General features: G+C 41.3%; 1 protein-coding gene across 7 annotated transcripts in view; it reads left to right on the top strand.

The window, feature by feature from the left end:
* Nucleotides 1-18,707, top strand: part of TMEM108 (transmembrane protein 108) — a 432,137-nt gene that overhangs the window by 267,981 nt on the left and 145,449 nt on the right. The window lies entirely within an intron of this gene.

The following is an 18,707-nucleotide window of genomic DNA, read 5'->3' as shown; positions in this document are numbered from 1 at the left end:
ATAACATTAGCCTCTCTTGAGAATTTCTAAACATAGTCCTGCTTTCTTGTAGTTTGGATTTTGAAACCATATTACATATTCTGTGGTAACTCTGAAAGGAGATATAAATAAAAGTAATTCCAGTGATAGCACCTTCTGGAAGCCAGCCAGAACAAATGGGAATTCTCTTGGTGTGAAAGCATCTTCAACCAAAGGATCTCAGGATACCTATGGATTAACTTTCATGTCTCAATGAAAAGTTACCAAACCATCCAGGAAGTGAGCTATGATAGTGAGAGTTAGCAAGAGAGAAGAGAGAACAGAAAGAGGTGGGGGAGAGGAAGGGGAGAGAGAGCTTGGTTTAGACCACCAAGAACTTTAGCTGTTGGAATTATCAGATACTGAGTCTGAACCATTTAGGATTCTCATAGGGTAGCTCAGCGGTAAAGAATCCACCTGCCAATGCTGGAGGTGTGGGTTTGATCCCTGGGTTGGGAAGATCCCATGGAGAGGGAAATGGCAACCCACTCCAGTATTCTTGCCTGGGAAATCCCATGGACAGAGGAGCCTGGTGGGCTACAGTCCAGGCGGTACAAAGAGTCAGACGTGACTTAGGACTAAACAGCAAGAGAATTCTCATTATCTATCAATGTTTAATAAATTACCCCGGAATTTAGAGGCATAAAACAACTATTGCTATGCTTGTGAAGTCTGTGGGTCAGGAATTCAGGGTCCTGGGGAAATGGTTTGTGTCCACTCCACATTGTCAGTGTCCGTGACTGGAAGGCTGGAGCGCCTCAGCTGCAGGCTGCCGCAGCACTTAGGAAGCTCTTGCACTCACATTTCTGGTGGTTCCTGCTGGCTGTGACTGAGACCTTAGCTGGAGTTGCCAGCCAGGACATCCAAACGTGGCCTCACCTCCTGGCCTTGGCTTCCTCACAGCACGATGGCTGATTTCCAGAGCTCTCTCCATCTGTGGAGAGAGCCAGACAGAAGCCATATCAACATTTCTCAACTAGCTCCGAGACTTGACGTGTGACTTCCACAGCCTTATTTGTCAAGGAAATCTCAAAGACTGGCCAGGCTTGAGGGAAAGGAAAAAGACCTCACCTCTTGATGAGGGTATTCAGGATTCTGAGGGGGAATTTGGCAGTGGAAATATCATTGCAGCCATTTTCTAAAATCTGTCAGATGAGGTAAAAATATTTGAACAAATGAGAGAAGAATATGATGAAGGGAGATCATGAGATAATAGATTATTCAGAGTGACCAGTTAGATTTGAAGGAAGAACAAGCTAGAACTTACAGAATTATACAATATGTAATCATTGGAATTTGAAACTCCATAGATGGATTAAATAGCAGATTTAATCTTTTTAAAAGAGTTAATGTACTAGAACATGGAGCTTAAGAAAGTACCTGGAATATGTTATGAAGAAATAAGAAGGTGAACAATTTGAAAGTGATTGAGACATAGAAGGTTGTTTGAGAGGGCCTAATATGCTCATTGGAAGGACTGATGCTGAAACTGAAACTCCAGTACTTTGGCCACCTCATGCGAAGAGTTGACTCATTGGAAAAGACCCTGATGCTGGGAGGGATTGGGGGCAGGAGGAGAAGGGGATGACAGAGGATGAGATGGCTGGATGGCATCACCAACTCAATGAACTTGAATTTGAGTAAACTCCAGGAGTTGGTGATGGACAGGAAGGCCTGGCATGCTGTGATTCATGGGTTCGCAAAGACTCAGACACGACTGAGTGACTGAACTGAACTGAACTGAATAGGTATAAGGGGGGAGCTCAGGAAGAAAGAATAGAGACAATAAACAGGAAGAAATATTTGAAGACTTAAATTCTCAGAATATTTTCCAGGATGTAAGAAAGATGTGAACATTCAGATTCTGGGAGTACTGTGAGTCTGAAGAAAGAGTAAAAAGGAACACCAAACCTGAATATGCAAACAATGACCTTGCCCATAATGAGATAATCTTTCTTGAAATTGGAGGATAATTGCTTTACAGTGTTGTGGTGGTCTCTACCGTGCATAAACTCGAATCAGGCATAGTTATACATCTGTATCCCCTCCATCTTGAACCTCCCTTCCGTGCCACCCCTCTAGGTTGTTACAGAGCCGCAGGTCAGGTGCTCTGTGTTATAAAGCAGCTTCCTGCTAGTTATCTATTTTACACGATAGTGTATATATGTCAATGCTACTTTCTCAATTTGCCCACCCTCTCCTTCCCCTGCTGTGTCGACAAGTCCATCCTTTATGTCTACATCTTCATGCTGCAGTGAACATTGGGATACATGTGTCTTCTTGAATTGTGCCTTTTTTAGGGTATATGCAGGCAGAGGAAACGGTTACTTATAAAGGAGTAGCACTTAATATGACTGTTGGCTTCTCTATAGCCACTACAGCATTCAGGAGGCAGTGAAATAATGTCTTTAAAATGTTGATAGTTGATAACTGTCAACTTAGAATTATGAATCCAGTGAAACCATCTTTATAAAGCATGAGAGCAAAATAAAAACATTTTCAGATTTTTTTTTAATAGAGTACTCTCATTTACAAAATTTCTAAAAGATATGCTTCAGGAAAAAGAAAATTTTCCCAGAAGAAAGGTCTTAAATGTAAGAAGGAATAATCATCAAAGAAATTGACAAACAATATTCTGTATTAAACATTATACGTGCATACTAGGTCTCTTCAGTCATGTCTGACTCTGTGCAACCCTATGACTGTAGCCCGCCAGGCTCCTCTGTCCGTGGGATTCTCCAGACAAGAATACTGGAGTGGTTTGCCTTGTCCTCTTCCAGGGGATCTTTCTGACCCAGGGATTCAACCCGCGTCTCTTGCAGTTCCTGCATTGGCAGGCAAGGTCTTTACCACTAGCGGCACCTGGAAAGTCCCATTAAACAGTATAATGTCTAATTTGTCAGGTCAGATGAAAACAAAACAAAAAATATGCTGGACAATAGTAGCATTTAAGTTGGGAGGAGTTGAACAAAATCAAAGTCTTCTAACTCCCTTACAGTGTTTAAGAGGAAGGAAAATACATCAGTCAACTTAGACATTGTCAAGATAAATAGGCATGGCAAACTTTTAAGGACACCATTAAAAGAATAGAAATAGGACTTCCCGGTGGTTCAGCAGTAAAGAATCCACCTGCAATGCAGGAGATGTGGGTTAGATCCCTGAATTGGGAAGATCCCCTGGAATAGTAAATGACAACCCAATCCAGTATTCCTGACTGGGAAATCCCTTGGACAGAGGAGTCTGTTAGGCTACAGATCCATGGGGTTGCAAAGAATCAGACATGACTGAGCATGCATACACACACAGTCCAAACAAGCAGAGCAACAACAACCCAAAAAAAAAAAAAAAAACACTGTTGTAATTAGAAAAAGGCAATAAAAAATGGGCATGGAGAAGTTGGATGAATAGGAAAAGATAGAAATAAGTACAAATATCAGTAAGCACGGTAAATGTCAGTAGATCGAGATTACTATACGTTTAATGCAAAAGTCAGAAAAGGATAACATGAGAAAGGAAAATTACTGCGTCAACTTTATGCTCATCAACATGATTATAAAGTCATGGCTTGGTGGGAGGGATGGCAACCATGAAAGCTGAAAAGAGCACAGTGCCTGCACCTGTCACCCTTGCTTTCTGGATGCCTCCCAAGAACAAGATCATGCCTTCTTCTGGTTTATTTCTTGGGTGGAGGTTGGCAGGAGGTCTTTATTGATATCAATTCATTTGAGGCTGTCTCTTAATATTCATGACCTGAGGCTGCCACACAATGCCTGTGTTATATAACAGCACCTCTTTTACAACCCAAGATGTCATAGTCTGATGAGTAATGAGGTGCCTGTGGGAGTTATTGAAAGATTAACTGTAGACTCTTAACCAATCCAAGAGTTGCAGGAGATGAGGCACCATCATAAAGAATTTATCAAAGTCATCCGTCTCTGTTGCTGTGGACAGATTACATTCTCATTCTGTCTCTGAAAGTTTATAACCAGTCTCTGAGTAGTTACAAATGTATTATTAATAATCCTTAGAAAAGCAGTACATTTTAGTATGGTTTATGCGTTGCTTAAGTCCAGAAATTTTCAACAATTAGATCTGACCTCATAATATCACTGCCTCTTGCACTTTCCTGGTGGTCCAGTGGTTAAAACTACCTGCTTCCAATGTCGGGGGCATGGGTTTGATCCCTAGTTGGGGAAGTTCTATATGTTGAGTTGTGCAAGCAAAAAAAATTAAAACTTTGACCCTCCTGAAACAAAACCTAAAGCAGTATAGTATCTCTCCCTTTGAGTGCCGAGGATCTGCCTGCCATCTGTTCAGTGGCATGTTGAAGTGTGAGCTGGCAAATTAGGTTCAAGTTACAAGCATGGATTTACCTCTCCACCCTCCCTTCTCTGAGAGCTGTCAGTGAGGAAAGGATGAATGAAAAGGGATGCAAACCATCCATGGGACTAGACTGGACATCTGAACTGGGCAGAATAGAGGCTGCTTAGTTGTCAACTTTGGTCAACTCCTGGTGATGAAGGAAAGTGCAAAGACTTTTCTTCCAGGCACTGATCTACTTAGTGCATAGCCCTGAGCTCTGCCTGTTATGAAGCCAGAGACCGGGTAATCTTTACTAGAGGAAAGGATCTCCCCAGCATGAAAGGTTCCAAGAGGAGTTGTTTCATGTGTTTCCTTCAGGGACCTTGTGGGAAGGGTAAGACAGGAATCAGATGCCCCTGAGTCCCATACTGAGAATACCGTCCAGACCCCACCCTTGTCTCCATCCAGCTATGAGAGGGCAGTTTGTGAAGGCAGGAAAACATACTAGGTGTTTCCCCAGAAACTGGCTTGGAAGGCCATGTGGTGGGTCCAGGCCAGGGGGAGCGGGCTGCTGGGCCCTGCCCCCTCTTGGTAAGAGTAGATGAACTAGTGGCAGAGTCCAGAGGAGTCCCTCCGGTACACATGTGCCACATCCTTGTTTCTGGGGCCACTGTCCATCCCACCTCCCATTCCCTGCAGCTCAGGGGGGCAGGGGTGTAGCCGCACTAGGCCTGGCAGCACTCACACTCTCCAGCATGGCCAGTCACTGCTGCATTGTCCATCCTCGTCAGCCCTGCCCCTTGGTGGTCCCCTCCTCAATTGTTTGAGGAAAGGACCTCCTCATCCAGAGTGGTAGGTCAAGGGGGCAGGAGTGAAGCAGCGAGAGAAACAGAGAGAACAAAGAGTTGGAAACACCTTCTCATGCTGTGAACAAAGGGCAAAACATCCTGTAGGGACACTTTTTTCCCTTGAGGATGGGTAGGGTTTCTTTTTTGTCTTGGAGTGACATCTCCATTGAAAATAAAAAGATGGTGTCATATAAGTCTCTTGAACTAAATTTAGCATGTGAAGAGCAGTTTCAGGACAAGTTGATAGTGCAACTGAGAAAGCACTAAAACAGACCCTTTCTGTGCCAGCAAACCTGTAGACATGACAGAAAATAATAGGAGATTTTACTTTTTTTGCTATGTTTTTATTTACAGGTAAATGTGAAATGCTAAGTTACTCATTTGCTGTTTTCAGAATTCTCCTGCCTGATTTTTAGATTGCAAATGCTGGTGGTTAGAAGTATCAATTGCATTTTTTAAAAAGAGTTACATGGAATTTTTTTAGCAATATCATTATTCTATATGTCTACCTGTTTTAGCATGACAAGAGGAGGTGAGAAACAAATTCAAGCTCTAATATTATGCTAAGTCACTTTGACTTTTAATATTGCTGTTTATGCTTTATTGTTAAGTATCCAAGATGTCAGTTATTTTGGTTTGATATGAACTGGTTATGAACTAAATTAAATAACAGCAAAAGTTTGCCATTTGAGCTTTGATGACCTTAGATTCGAATATAGGTTCTGTCATTTACTATCTACCTCAGTCTCTTCATCTTTCTAGGAGTAATATAACCCATGATGCTGGAGTTGTGAGGATTAAGGGAGATTACTTATCACCAGTTCTTGCACAGTACCTGGTAGTTAATAGAAGCCAAATAAATAGAAATCATTCATTATTCACATAGCCCTCTAGTTAAGGACTCTGGGCTTGATGACTATTATTTAAGATTGAATGAGAAACTTTGAGGGGAGGGAAAAATAATTCTCATTCAGACAGAAGTCTTAGGTACCTGGTGAGGTTCCCAGCCAACAGCCTGCAAGGTCTAGAACTGCCAGTGAGAATTGAATTCCTCTCCCTTTCTTTTTTCCTTCAGACTCCTAATAAATTATACTGGAAATATGAGAAATCTGAGCTACATGAGGCCATAGGATATAGGAGAAGGGCATGAACTTTCCAATCCTAGCTTTGTTCTTTACCAGATTTAGTTTATCTCTTCACTTATTAGTGTGGTCCATTGAGGTAGCATATGTGAAAATGACTGTGGGTAATGGGTACACAAGCTGGACTCAAGATTGCTGGGAGAAATATCAATAACCTCAGATATGCAGATGACACCACCCTTATGGCAGAAAGCAAAGAGGAACTAAAGAGTTTCTTGATGAAAGTGAAAGAGAAGAGTGAAAAACTTGGCTTAAAACTCAACATTGAAAAAATTAAGATCATGGCCTCCAGTCCCGTCACTTCATGGCAAATAGATGGGGAAACAATGGAAACAATGACAGACTTTATTTTCTTGGGCCCCAAAATCACTGCAGATGGTGACTGCAGCTATGAAATTAAAAGACGCTTCCTGCTTAGAAGAAAAGCTATGACCAACCTAGACAGCATATTAAAAGGCAGAGACATTACTTTGCCAACAAAGGTCTGTCAGGTCAAAGCTATGGATTTTCCAGTAGTCATGTATTGATGTGAGAGGTGGACCATAAAAAAAGCTGAGTGCTGAAGAATTGGTGCTTTTGAACTGTGGTGTTAGAGAAAACTCTTGAAAGTCCCTTCAACTGCAAGGAGATCAAACCAGTCCATCCTAAAGGGAATCAGTCCTGAATATTCATTGGAAAGACTGATGCTAAAGCTGAAACTCCAATAGTTTGACCACTTGATGCAAAGAACTGACTTAGTAGAAAAGACACTGATGCTGGGAAAGATTGAAGGCAGGAGGAGAAGGGGATGACAGAGGATGAGATGATTGGATGGTGTCACCAACTCTATTGACATGAATTTGAGCAGGCTCTGGGAGTTGGTGATGGACAGGGAAGCCTAGTGTGCTGCAGTCCATGGGGTCAAAAAGAGTCAGACGCGACTGAGCAACTGAATTGAACTGGTGTGAATGGGTACACAGAGCCTGGTGTCCACATTCCTTGTCTCCCTCACTCCACCTCCCACACTCGCTGTTGGCTCCGCTTCTGTGTTGGAAAATCTGCTGCTATCTAGCAGATCATCTACCACATCTAGCTTCTTAGTGGCATCTGGGCATATTTATCGAGCACCCCTGGAGCAGGGAGCTCCACCATCCACAGACATGTCTTAGGGATGACCGGGGAGCTCACTCCATATCCCAGAGGATGATTTCCAGAAAAGAAGGTTTATTCTTACAGTTGGTACATAGGAAACAATGAGTTGATCTCTGCCTCAAAGGGCTGAGAATTCGTTGACAAAATGTAGACAAATTTAAATGTAAGATTGGGAAAAGAAAACTTTGCACTCATAAATAATACTTAAGAGATTCTTATTCATGATTTGAGGATAATTATTTTGTTATTTTAGTATTTACAGACCCATGTGGAGTCATCCTTGAATTTTCCTTTGGTTTAGTCTTCAGTTTCTGCCTGTCCTGTGCAAATTCAGGAACTGCCTCTTTGATCATTTGGACAATTCAAAGGACTGATCTACCAGGGTCCAGATAGGTTGATGGCTTGTGGAGACAGATCCCAAAGCCAATGATACTAAGAATTGGTTTTGTGGATTCAAGGGGTGAGTGAAAGCCTCATCAGATGTGGAAGAACTATACCAACTCACCAACTCAGATATACCTTATGCCAGGTGTTGTGTTTTTACTTAGCACCTGGCTTGGTTGAGGAACCTGCATTCAGTAAAGTAGTTTCTTGCTTGCAGAGCTACTCACCTGTGACCATTTTCAGTTCAGTTCAGTCGCTCAGTCATGTCTGACTCTTTGCGACCCCATGGACTGCAGCATGCCAGTCCTCCCTGTTCATCACCAACTCCTGGAGTTTACTCAAACTCATGTCCATTGAGTTGGTGATGCCATCCAACCATCTCATCCTCTATTGTCCCCTTCTCTTTCTGCCCTCAATCTTTCCCAGTATCAGGGTCTTTTCAAATGAGTCACATCTTCGCATCAGGTGGCCAAAGGATTGGAGTTTCAGCTTCAATATCAGTCCTTCCAATGAACACCCAGGACTAATCTCCTTTAGGATGGACTGGTTGGATCTCCTTGCAGTCCAAGGGACTCTCAAGAGTCTTCTCCAACACCACAGTTCAAAAGCATCAATTCTTCAGCACTCAGGTTTCTTTATAGTCTAGCTCTCACATCCATACACAACTACTGGAAAAACCATAGCCTTGACTAGATGACCCTTTGTTGACAAATTGATGTCTCTGCTTTTTAATATGCTGTCTAGGTTGGTCATAACTTCCCTTCTAAGGAGTGTCTTTTAATTTCATGGCTGCAGTCACCATCTGCAGTGATTTTGTAGCCCAAAAAAAATAAAGTCAGCCACTATTTACACTGTTTCCCCATCTATTCACCATAAAGTGATGGAACTTGATGCCATGATCATAGTTTTCTGAATGTTGAGCTTTAAGCCAACTTTTTCACTCTCCTCTTTCACTTTCATCAAGAGGCTCTTTAGTTCTTCTTCACTTCCTGCCATAAGGGTGGTGTCTTCTGCATGTCTGAGGTTATGATATTTCTCCCAGCAGTCTTGAATCCAGCTTGTGCTTCCTCCAGCCCAGCGTTTCTCATGATGTACTCTGCATATATGTTCAATAATCAAGGTGACAGCATACAGCCTTGATGTACTCCTTTTCCTATTTGGAACCAGTCTGTTGTTCCATGTCTAGTTCTAACTGTTGCTTCCTAACCTGCATACAGATTTCTCAAGAGGCAGGCCAGCTGGTCTGATATTGCCATCTCTTGAAGAATTTTCCACAGTTTATTGTGATCCACACAGTCAAAGGCTTGGACATAGTCAATAAAGCAGAAATAGATTTTTTCTGGTGACCATTTTATTATTTTTTTCCCAATTATTTTTATTAGTTGGAGGCTAATTACTTTACAATATTGTGGTGGTTTTTGCCATACATTGACATGAATCAGCCATGGATTTATATGTGTTCTCCCATCCTGAACCCCCCTCCCACCTCCCTCCCCATTCTCTCTCTGGGTCATCCCAGTGCACCAGCCCCGAGCACTTGTCTCATGCATCCAACCTGGACTGGCGATCTGTTTCACACTTGATAATATACATGTTTCGATGCTGTTCTCTCAGATCATCCCACCCTTGCCTTCTCCCATAGAGTCCAAAAGTCTGTTCTATACATCTGTGTCTCTTTTTCTGTCTTGCATATAGGGTTATCATTACCATCTTTCTAAATTTCATATATATGTGTTAGTATACTGTATTGGTGTTTTTCTTTCTGGCTTACTTCACTCTGTATAATGGGCTCCAGTTTCATCCACCTCATTAGAACTGATTCAAATGTATTCTTTTTAATGGTTGAATAATAGTTCATTGTGTATATGTACCACAGCTTTCTTATCTATTCGTCTGCAGATGGGCATCTAGGTTGCTTCCATGTCCTGGCAATTATAAACAGTGCCACAATGAACATTGGGGTACACGTGTCTCTTTCAGATCTGGTTTCCTCGGTGTGTATGCCCAGGAGTGGGATTGCTGTGTCATATGGCAGTTCTATTTCCAGTTTTTTAAGGAATCTCCACTCTGTTCTCCATAGTGACTGTACTAGTTTGCATTCCCATCTGGTGACCATTTTAGACTTGCTTTTTGTTTTTAATAAGATTATGAGGCTTCTACTATGTGCTGGGCATCATTCTTGATAGTGAATAAGATAAATAAGATCCGTAGAATGTATAGTTGGGCAACCCAAACAATAAGGAAATGTTTAAAACCTGAAAGAAACCCCTACTATGCAGAGATCTAACAAGGTTATTTTGATAGTGCTTGGCTGGGTAGCTCATTTAGTTAAGTGATCAAGAAAAGCATCTCAGAGTAGGTTAACACTAGACTAAACTCCGAATGGAAAGAAGCACCCTGCCCTGCAAAGGTGAATAAAAAAGAACAAGGCGGTAAAGGACGATAGGGGCAAAGGCCCTGCGGGTAGACATGCTCATAATTGCTGAGGAACAGAAAGAGGGCCAACTGTGTCTGCAGGACAGTGAGTGAGAGGACCAGTGGAACGAGATCAGGTGTTTGGACGAACAAAAGCAAGAAGCTTGGGTTAAACTCCCACTAAGTGTTTGAGCTACTTGTCCACACTTGAATTTATTCAAAAAAGGGATAAGTGAGACTTTGTTGAACTTGGTGCTGATGGCAATAACTGCATCATCTCTAGGTCCTGGGATAGTTTGAACAAATGGATAGCAAGAAACCACAAGGGAGAATCAGGGCTCTCTTTGGAAGTGGTAGCTGCTACATTCACTTATTCATCAAATATTTAATATGTGCTAGACATGGCTAGGCTACCCACGTGTCTCAGTGGAAAAGAATCAGCCTGCCAGTGCAGGAGCTGCAAGAGATACAGGTTTGATCCCTGGGTTGGGAAGATCCCCTGGGGAAGGAAATGGCAGCTCATTCCAGTATTCTTACCTGGAAAATCCCATGGACAGAGGTGCCTAGGCTACAGTTCATGAGATTGCAAGAGTTGGACAAGACTTAGCAACTGAGTACACACACGTAGATGTAGCTAAGTGCTGTGAATATAAAAAAATAAGTTAGAGCCGCCTAAGAAGCTCAAAATCCTGTGTCCTTGTGAGAATTTTCACAAAAAGTCCATCTCAAAGTTACATCTTTAAATTGAGATCTCTGTGAATACCAAGTCAGTGAATATCTGTAATAGACATAGCGGCCTTTTGATTTCTGAGTTGGTTATGGTCTTTCTAAGCAGGAACAGTTTAGACCTTTTCCTTAATGCATTTCTGAAAGACTGCTGGCAGCTGTGCTCTTCTTGGCTGAGAATGAGTGATTGTTCTCTTCATGCTCTCACATCTTTTCACCGACTCATTCTTGAGACTTACTAGTGTACAACAGCAGAAAGCATTACCCTATACCTGGAGGAATGTAAAGGGTGCCTAGAATGCTCTATTTTCCCCTCTCATAAGATGCAAGCTGAATTCATTTATCACTATTTCCATTTTAAGAAGCTGTTAATTTCAGTAAGCTTTGATGGAGGTTTGAAGCATAAACATTTTAATGAAGTCATAAATCAAGAAGCCAAAGCAGCTTTCTTCCTATGTCCTCAAACAAAATTAGCGGTGGTGGGCATCCTAAGGTGTTATAGTGCCTACTTTGGCCAGGCAGGAGCATTCCCAGCTTGGGTTTTAATAGGCTACAGTCAGCACCGTCCAATAGTAGTACTGAGAAATTTGACTTCATGGCTCAAGTGTCAGATACCACAGGCCATTTTCTCATCCCCATCTCAGAGTCCAGATTTGATCATACCAGCTGTGAAGTTACATACGTCAAAGGGCAAATATCACTAACAGATGTCTTTGTTTCTTTAGTTTACCCCTGCCCTTTTAACTGCAGTAACCAATGTATTCACCATTCAGATCAGGTCCCAGACTAATAGCCAACCTCCATTCAGACTAGCCTTGTGTACTCATCTCTAGAATTCCACAGCTATTACCTTTATTGTTGAAATGAGAAAGTATCTTATCTATGGACTGAATTCCCTCTGGTATTTTTTTTTCAAATGTCTTAAAATATTCACTTACTTATAATCTCATACTTAATGCAGTTTTCCTGGGCCCAGTGGATCTCTCTTTCAACATATTGTGTCTGTTTTATATGGTGTCATGTATTATTTAAATGCGTTTATTATGAAATGGGACATGCACAAGCTTTGCAGATTGGCAATGAGGTTGCCCTCTGGGCAGATTTTTCTATGAACTACATCACTCATGATCTCTTCCTCCTTCCCAAATGAAAATTTACAGAGCATCCTGATACTAGGCATTACCATAGTAACACAAAAAGATTGTTCAAACAAAAATGAAAGAAACAGAGATAGCACTGAGCTTTTACCTTCGAGGTTTTAGGTTTCTATGAGCCCACCAACTCAGACAGAGGGCCTAGAGAAAGCAGGGAGCCCATCCCCAAGATTACTGATGATAATTAGAGATAAGAATGTTGTAGTTCTTATGATTCTGAGAATTCAGTTCATTGGATATTTAGTAAGTATGCACAATGTATCATACAAGCAGCAGGAGATGTGGTGCTTCCTTCAAAGAACCTGTAATCTAGTAATCATACCTCTTTCCCACAAAAAGGATTGTTTTCTAAGAATCTTAACAAAATTTTCAGATACGATCCCTTTATTACCAGGCATCTTTGTTTTCCACATCTCTTGAGAATGGGCTCTTGGTTTATGACTATAACACAAAAGTTTGTCCTGAATACCCTGCTAATGGGATATGATCCTCCATTCAAAATACTTAAGCAAGCCTTCTGTGTTTTTTGGAAGTTCTCTGCTGCTATAGATTATAAGTGATAGTTTAAAAAACTTTGGAAGCCAGTTGCTTTGTCCCCTTGCAAAGATCCTAACCTGTTGGGAATACCACAGGTGAGGTAGAGGGCACAGTGGTTATAGGAAACCCAGAGAGCCGTGAAGTAAAAAATGCTTGTAGTTTCTTGAATAAAAATAATCAAAATACCATAGTGGTAAATTAGCAGTAATGAATTGAAGTGAAAATTAGCTGAATTCCATTTTGTGCATAAGCAAGTAGAAAGGAGCATTTATGTCATTCAGAGCTAAGTTATTTCTCGAACATTTGCTACCTTTGAAAACCGTATCAGTCCTTTGGGTATGCTATATATGTTACTGTTTACAACATTACTATTCTATCCTAATTGCAGTCAGGTTGAGTGAGTTTTTTCAGTGCTTGGAGAATCTGACTTAAAAATAAAACAGTGAAATTTCTTCATGGATCTAAAAGAAGTTCATAGATGAGCTCATAGTGTTGAGTTATTAAAGATAAATATCAAAGAGTACTCACTGATAGTAACTTTATGACTTACTGGTTTTAATGAGTAGCTGATAGTCTCATTTTACCTCCCTCAAAGTATTTATGCATAATAATTTATCTCATTTAAATTTGAAAATGACTCAATTCCATACAGCATTTTTGTGGTGAAAAAGAATAAGCTAAACAAAGATTGTTGTTCAGTCACTAACATGTCCAACTCTTTGTGACCCCATGGGTTTCAGCATGCCAGGCTTCCCTGTCCTTCACTGTCTCCCAGAGTTTGCTCAAATTCATGTCCATTGAGTCAGTTTTGCTATCTAACCATTACATCCTCTGTTGCCCACTTCTCCTTTTTCTTCAGTCTTCTTCAGCATCAGTCTTTTCCAGTGAATCATCTCTTCACATCAGGTGGCCAAAGTATTGGAGCTTCAGCTTCAACAACAGCCCTTCCAATGAATATTCAGGGTTGATTTCCTTTAGGATTAACTGGTTTGATCTCTTTGCAGTCCAAGGGACTCTCAAAAGTCTTCTCCAGCCCCACAATTCAAAAGCATCAATTCTTCAGTACTTAACTTTCTTATGGTCCAACTCTTACATCCATACATGACTGCTGGAAAAACCATAGCTTTGACTCTACGGACCTTTGATGGCAAAGTGATATCTCTGCTTTTTAAGATGCTGTCTAGATTTGCCATAACCTTCCTTCCAAGGAGCAAGTGGCTTTTAATTTTATGGCTGCCATCACTGTCCACAGTGATTTTGGAGCCTGAGAAAATAAACCCAGTAACTGCTTCCACTTTTTCCCCTTCTATTTGCCATGAAGTGATGGGACCGAATGCCATGATCTTAGTTTTTTTTAATATTGAGTTTTAAGCTGGCTTTTTTCACTCTCCTTCTTCACCCTCATCAAGAGGCTCTTTAGTTCCTCTTCACTTTCTGTCATTAGAGTGGTATCATCTGCATATCTGAGGTTGTTGATATTTCTCCTGGCAATCTTGATTCCAGCTTGTGATTCACCCAGCCTGGCATTTCATGTGATGTACTCTGTGTATAAGTTAAATAAGCAAATAAATAAAATAAACAAATAAAGAACAAATAAATAAAAATAAAAAATAGACCATTCTAAATGTTTGAAATTTGACCTTCTCCAATGCCCTGAATAGTGCATCTTTACTCTTTGATTCATCAGAAGGGCAAAAAGAAGCTCTTGGTGTGATACTACTTATCGACTCTAATGATATTAAAAAGTCAAATTCACTGACTTGAGTTTTAACTCTGTCATGAATTTCAGCTTCTAGCAGGACGGACTTTTACATAATTGTAAAAGTGGCTCAAAATTTGCATCAAATGGCTCAAAATTAGCATCAGAAGTGTGAGACGGACACAGATAATCCACAAACTGTGGAGTCAAAGCTCACAGGCAGCATTTGGACAAATTGAAGAGGTCAGTCTATTGTGCTGCCTTTCTGCAGCTCACACAGCTGCTGCTGGAGGGTCAGGCGGAGACCCCTTGCTCAAGTCACAGTCTGGTGATGAGTGTTTTCTTCCTCTCTAGCTTGAGAGAAACTATTTCAGAGCAGTTACTTGATATGCCTATGAAGCGGTCAGTAGTTCGTCTGACAAAGGGAATAATTCATGTGTTCCAGAATATTGAGGATCTGGAGCTGAAAATACCTAGAGTTCAGATACCTGACTTAATAGAAGGAGACAGATAATAGTATCAATTTCCCCAAAGAAGGCTGTCCTGTAGGGCTGTTCAGCAAGTGGTACTAGGTCACTTCAATCACTCACATCTCTTGTCCAGTTTCTCTTGAGCAAGAACTTCATGTGTAGCTGCTTAATTGTGGTTATATCTTTTTGCCTTGTCATACTGTTCATGTGGTTCTCAAGGAAAGAATACTGAAGTGGTTTGCCATGCCTTTCTCCAGTGGACCACATTTTGTCAGAATTCTCCACCATGACCCGTCTGTCTTGGGTGGCCCTTCATGGCATGGTTCATAAATTTCATTGAGTTTGACAAGGCTGTGGTCCATGTAATCAGTTTGGGTAGTTTTCTGTGATTGTGGTTTTCGTTCTGTTTATGGTTAGAGATTCATTCTATGAACCTGGAACTATGACTTTCTCAGCAGGAACATAGCTAATTTAGAATTGAAATTATGTCCACAGGTGTCAAAACTATTTTCTAGCAAAAATAACATCACTCTCAGCAAGTTGTCATTACAACTTGCTTTCTGCTTTGAGTACAAATTCATCACACACACATACAAAAACAATTGATATTCTAAGCATACACCCTGGCTTTTGAAACAATTCATGATATAGGTCTAGATTTGTTTGGAGGAAGAAATGTGGCCATGAATGTATAAAGTACTTACCATAAACAGAACTGGAGTTGATGATTATCTGTAAACAAGCAATGGTAAAATTACCCGCCTTAGAGGGTTTCTGAGGGGACTACATGAGATAATGCAAGGGTGTTGATCAGAAAAACAGTGCAGGAAGCAGTAATCACTCTAATAGTTTGAGCAGAAAGAGGTTGCACATAGATGATTAAGTGCTTACTAAACTATTAGAAAGCTGGGGCAGTAACAGAAGTCAGGAATGGTCAGGTCCAAGCACACACCCCTGTAGAAGCAATCCAGACGTCAAGAACCACCACAGTGACCACTACAGCTGCCTCTTAGCTCTGAGAACACTGTGGCCAGGATACAGGAATGCTGAATGCAGATGCCTCACCGCCTCTCATTCTGATCAGAACTGGCCTGCGGGAGAGTGACCTATTGCTGGCTTGGGCCTCCAGGTCCCCCACAGCGTGCAGTGCACATCAAGAACACTGCCACACACAGGAGTCAAGGAAACGTGTTTTAGGCTCCTCAACCCCTCCAGCTAGGAGGAAGGTGGAATTCAGGTTGGGAAAAACAGGTCTCATTATCTACCACAACAGAAAAGTGCTGACTGCAGTGCCTACTGAAGTTTAGTTACATTCCTCCTGCTTTTGCTCTTCAGACTTAAGGTAGTACTTTTATTTATTATTTTTTTTTTTAGTTTTTATTAGTTGGAGGCTAATTACTTTACATCATTACAGTAGTTTTTGTTATACATTGATATGAATTAGCCATGGATTTACATGTACTCCCCATCCCAGTCCCCCCTCCCACCTCCCTCTCCACCCGATCCCTCTGGGTCCTCCCAGTGCACCAGGCCCGAGCATCGCACCACTGTTTATAATAGCCAGGACATGGAAGCAACCCAGATGCCCATCAGCAGACGAATGGATGAGGAAGCTGTGGTACATATACACCATGGAATATTACTCAGCCATTAAAAAGAATTCATTTGAATCAGTTCTAATGAGATGGATGAAACTGGAGCCCATTATACAGAGCGAAGTAAGCCAGAAAGATAAAGACCCTTACAGTATACTAACACATATATATGGACTTTAGAAAGATGGTAAGGTAGTACTTTTAACTCTCTTGTCTCCCTCCTCATTTCGTAGAGCTCTTTGGACAATCTAATGATATCTAATGGCACCCAGAGACCCAGAATGATGGAGGAGTTGTTCTCCTAAAAAAGTACTGTATGCCAAGATTTGAACTTGACGCTCTGAGCTTGGGAGGCCCTCTTGATCTGGTTGAGGCTGCTGGCAAAGCCTTCAGGGCACACAACCAGCTGTCCCATGGAACATACAGCTTTACTTGGGGATAACCCCTCACTAGCAGATGAAGTCAGAAGCCTCAATTAGCAGTTCCAGAGGAGAAGCAGTTTAGTTCAGATCCTAGAGAATTGTGCTGTTCAGTAGAATAACCACTTAAAACACATGGAGTGATGGAAATTTAAATTATTTGTAATTAAACAAAACTTGGAATTCTCAATTGCTACATGTAACTAGTGGCCATCATATTGGACAATGCAGACACAGAATAGTCCCATCAGTTTTAGCAAGTTCTGTTGGGTGGCGTTGCTGGAATGTCTCTTCATGTGTCAATCAGAACTTGTGAGCGTAGCTGAAATCGACAACCTTTGCAAGTTTTCTGAAATATTAATGGCACAGAATATCTTTTTAGGGTCCCAGTCCTTTCCCAGTCTGCACCTATACTCCTAGGGCTTTTCTATGACCCCCAAAGCTGCCCTTGGTGTTGGGCAAGAAGAGCCAGGAGTATGGTGATGGCTGTTTGATACGTCACTGACTGGTTGACCATTAATCAAAGGTCAAGTATTCCTGATGGACTAGTTTGGCATGGATCCACTAGGAATCATCACAGCCAGACAGGCAAGGCAAGATCCTTTGATTCCATGTTCTTTTCCTAACTTACTCTCTCCAGATATCTGTATCTTCTGCCTCGAACATTCTGTGTGCCTTTGAGGTTTGATGTTCTACCTTGAAGCTTTGAACTAATTCATTAAAAAGTGTGACCTTGAGCTCCCAACCTGTCGATAGACAAAACGCATGCTTTGAATTTGGTGTGATCACTGTGCCCGTCACTGCTGTGCAGCGCTCACTGCACGGCACTTACAGGTAAAATGGACCTTCCCTACATCATTTGCTGGTGAAGTGATTCTGAACCCTGTGGGCAGGAACCTTTGTTAACCAATGTAGCTAGCATTCATTCGACACATACACATATTCTGTCACCACCCTCCATCCTTGGCAGCAGAGCTGCATTGGGAGAATATCCCAAATTTGGACTTGGGGAGTGGAGGGATGGCTACTGTTGAGCTCCTGCAAGAAGTCTGAGTGAGACTATTGAAAATGAATGGAATATTCATGATATTTTCTCCTCCAGGTTCTATCAGTTTCTTGTATCAAACCAAATGCAATGAAGGTACATACTTTTTTTTTTCCATTTATTTTTATTAGTTGGAGGCCAGTTACTTTACAATAAGGTAGTGGGTTTTGCCATACATTGACACGAATCAGCCATGGATTTACATGTGTTCCCCATCCTGAACCCCGCCTCCCACCTCCCTCCCTATCCCATCCCTCTGGGTCATCCCAGTGCAGCAGCCCCGAGCACTTGTCTCATGCATCCAACCTGGACTGGAGATCTGTTTCACACTTGATAATATACATGTTTGGATGCTGTTCTCCATAGAAATACCTTCACCACTGTAGATTTTAATATGCTTTTGACTTTTGTTGAAAAGTAGCTGTATGTAAAAGTTTCCTATACTTTTTTTTATGTATCAAAAACATCATTCATTGTGTTTGAGTGTCTCTTATATAAAGAGTTACGAGATAGTTCCTCTTATAATTCAATACTAGAGCAGAAGCTATATTTACTGACAGACTTACATGCTATCTCTTTCAAATGTTGAGAGCAGCATAATTCATTCAAATCTCTTGTCTTGGCTCCAAGGAAGCTCTAAAAAAATTTACAGTAGCTTCCCTAGCCTAGATCTTCTGTTATAAAAATTGTCCCCTACTAAGACTTACCATTGCTTGTTCTTATTATTATACTTCCCTATATTTAAGAGTTTGGGAGGGGGTTGGTTATTCTTGTTTTGTTTTAGTAATCATATGTTCTTATAAACTTCCTATGCTTTTTGGA

The sequence above is a fragment of the Odocoileus virginianus genome, chromosome 4, assembly GCF_023699985.2.
Source record: "Odocoileus virginianus isolate 20LAN1187 ecotype Illinois chromosome 4, Ovbor_1.2, whole genome shotgun sequence".
Taxonomy (NCBI): Eukaryota; Metazoa; Chordata; class Mammalia; order Artiodactyla; family Cervidae; genus Odocoileus; species Odocoileus virginianus.
The sequence above is the reverse complement of the archived record's forward strand: the minus strand, read 5'-3'. Positions and strand labels throughout refer to the sequence as shown.